The sequence below is a fragment of the Parambassis ranga genome, unplaced genomic scaffold (genome assembly GCF_900634625.1).
Source record: "Parambassis ranga unplaced genomic scaffold, fParRan2.1 scaffold_24_arrow_ctg1, whole genome shotgun sequence".
Classification (NCBI taxonomy): Eukaryota; Metazoa; Chordata; class Actinopteri; family Ambassidae; genus Parambassis; species Parambassis ranga.
Window position 1 is genome coordinate 2,272,922 of NW_021144797.1, and position 3,450 is coordinate 2,276,371.

At 44.6% G+C, this 3,450-nt stretch overlaps 1 non-coding gene across 1 annotated transcript; it reads right to left on the reverse strand.

The window, feature by feature from the left end:
- Positions 1-587: 587 nt before the first annotated feature.
- trnaq-cug (transfer RNA glutamine (anticodon CUG)) lies at positions 588-659 on the reverse strand. Its single transcript has one exon. It is a non-coding gene; the product is annotated as a tRNA-Gln (tRNA).
- Positions 660-3,450: the final 2,791 nt, after the last annotated feature.

Here is a 3,450-nt window from a genome sequence, read left to right on the forward strand (position 1 = left end):
AACTCAGCTAATAAATGATGCTGTAACCTCTGGGACTTGATCTGCTGGGTGGGAGTCCACTACATTATCCATCCATCCTCATCCATCCAGCTGAGATACTGAATGTGGGTTTTCATTGGTTGTCTGTTATAACCATCAAAATTAAAAGAAATAAACACTTGAAATATTTCAGTCTGTGTGGAATGAATGTTTGCATTATACAGCTTTCACTTTTTGAATGGAATTACTGAAATAAATCAACCTTCTGATGATATTCTAATTATATGACCAGCACCTGTAGTGGTGTTTTGTTGCAGCCTGTGGGGTCACCATAGAAACAAAGCTATTTTATTTTGCTTAGAGAGCACTTGAGAGCACTCCCTAATACTTGTTCTTGTTTCCTGAATAATGAGTACTAGCAGGACATAGCAGCATGGGGAGCAGAGGATTCCATGTTATAACTGGATCATCCAGCACAAGCAGCAGGATTCAGCACCACAGCCTCCTTCATGGCCTTCAGTCCATTAATGACTACAGCTGGACCAATGAACCGACTGTGGACTTCTCCATAGACTAAACTGTGTAGAAAGGATAACTGTTCAAACAAAAGGTTCCACTGAGATTTGAACTCAGATCGCTGGATTCAGAGTCCAGAGTGCTAACCATTACACCATGGAACCTCCTCTGTGAGTAAACCTGACTGGAAGAGAACCAGAGACCTGTCTTGTCCAGATGGTCTGTCTTTCCAGAAATGGAGTCTGTCAGTTGTTAAAATGAGTGAGCTGATGTCCAGGTGTAGAACAAAGGAGCTCCTGCTAGCAGTGGTGCAGTTTGTACCTACCAGCTTCAAATGAAGACAGAAGTGTCCTCTGATGACTCACACAGCACTACAGTAGATCATTAATCAATCAGCGCTCATGCTAACGGCTAACAGCTCAATGTCCTTACTGCAGAAATGTTCTTTGACAGTGATGTGTTCAGGATTACACCATCTATCATTGTTGATGAAGATTCTCAGTCATCCAGGTCATCATACGTAGAGAAGATTGAAGCAAGGCGTCTGGACTTGTAGAGTTTTCTAGAAGACGTTTCGCTGCTCATCCAAGCAGCTTCATCATTTCTAACTGTTTGGTGGGGAAACATGGTTTATATGTGGTTACAGACCTATGTGGGTGGGTCTGGGTAAAACTTAAAAAAACCTTACAAACAATAGCACTAAATGTTTCCATACTTACCTGTGATGTTCTGGCTGACTGGGCCAGGTGTGTCTAACGACTGGCTAACGACTATGAAACTGCCGGAGGGGGACTGGTTGACAGCCCTTTGTTCTTACTGTGAGTATGTGCAAACTTCCTGGGAATGGATGGAATCACTGCATTGTATGTGGTAGAAAGATGATGTCTGAGGCCACCACCTCTGTTAAGGGAAGGTTTTTCCAGCTTAACATAGATGGCTTCCTTGACTCCTCTTTCATACCACCTTTCCTCCCTGTCTAAAATGTGAACGTTGTTGTCCTCAAAGGAGTGTCCTTTGTCTTTGAGGTGGAGGTGAACAGCTGAGTTTTGTCCTGAGGAGGTGGCTCTCCTGTGCTGAGCCATTCTTCTGTGGAGTGGTTGTTTAGTTTCTCCAATGTACAGATCAGAGCATTCCTCACTGCACTGGACTGCATATATCACATTGCTGTGTTTCTTCCTGGGAATCTTATCCTTCGGGTGAACCAGTCTCTGTCTCAGTGTTGTCATAGGTTTGAAATGGACTGGGATGTCATGGTTGTTGAAGATCCTGCGGAGTTTCTCTGATACTCCTGACACATATGGAATGGAGATGTTCTTTCTCCGCCTGGTGTTGTCCTTCTTCTTGTTGTTGGGGGGTCTTGTTTTTGTGGCTTTGATGAGTGCCCACTTCGGGTAGCCACATGTTTGCAGGGCCTTCCTGATGTGGTGTTGCTCCTTCTTCTGAGCTGGTGGGTACAGTTTGTGCTCTGTGCTGCAGGGTCCTGATGACTCCCAGTTTGTGTTCCAGTGGACCAGCTCAGAGGGGAAGAAGAAGGAGCAACACCAATCAGGAAGGCCCTGCAAACCTGTGGCTACCCCAAGTGGGCACTCATCAAAGCCACTAAAACAAGACCCCCCAACAACAAGAAGAAGGACAACAACCGGCGGAGAAAGAACATCTCCATTCCATATGTGTCAGGAGTATCAGAGAAACTCTGCAGGATCTTCAACAACCATGACATCCCGGTCCACTGACAACACTGAGACAGAAACTGGTTCACCCGAAGGATAAGATTCCCAGGGAGAAACACAGCAATGTGATATATGCAGTCCAGTGCAGTGAGGAATGCTCTGATCTGTACATTGGAGAAACTAAACAACCACTCCACAGAAGAATGGCTCAGCACAGGAGAGCCACCTCCTCAGGACAAGACTCAGCTGTTCACCTCCACCTCAAAGAGAAAGGACACTCCTTTGAGGACAACAATGTTCACATTTTAGACAGAGAGGAAAGGTGGTTTGAAAGAGGAGTCAAGGAAGCATCTCTGTTAAGCTGGAAAAACCTTCCCTTAACAGAGGTGGTGGCCTCAGACATCATCTTTCTACCACATACAATGCAGGGATGCCATCCATTCCCAGGAAGTTTGCACATACTCACAGCAAGAACAAAGGGCTGTCAACCAGTCCACCTCTGGCAGTTTCATAGTCGTTAGCCAGTCGTTAGACACACCTGGCCCAGGCAGCCATGGAAACATTTAGTGCTATTGTTTGTGAGTTTTACCCAGACCCACCCACTGAGGTCTGCAACCACATATAAACCATGTTTCCCACCAAACAGAACTGATGAAGCTGCTTGGATGAGCAGAGAAACGTCTTCAAGAAAACTCTACAAGTCCAGATGCCTTGCTTCAATCTTCTCTACGTATTAACATATCATATTTTCACAGCAGTTTTAAGGTGTGTACATACTCCTAAAGGTTAAATTAAGAATTTTTGTTGGTGCAGTAGTCAGCGCGCATATGAGAGATATTCTCACTAACATACTGCAATGTAGATGTCTTTGTTAAAAAAGGACCATATTTCACTTGTTTGTGAGCAACCACAGCCGCAGTAGGCAGCGCGTCAGTCTCATAGGTTAAAAAGAGTAGTAGCCAGCACGTATATGAGACATATTGGCACTAACATGGGCACTGTATATGAAAAAAAGGCCTTAAACTTCCTGGTATTGTGTTCACAATGGTGGCATTGATCCCCAGCCTCTGTCACACAGTCTGTTCAGTGTGGGGCCCCTTAAGGTCTGTGTTCTACACATGCACAATGGGTAGGCAACCACCGGATTGTATAGTAAGCACTGACAGACACCTGCTTTTATGGTCATTTCCTCTGTAAATTAGCTTGTCGATGCTACTATGTAATATTATGTACCTGTAAATGGTGAGTGTGTGTACTCTTTATTCAATGCTGTCTCTAAAAGTTG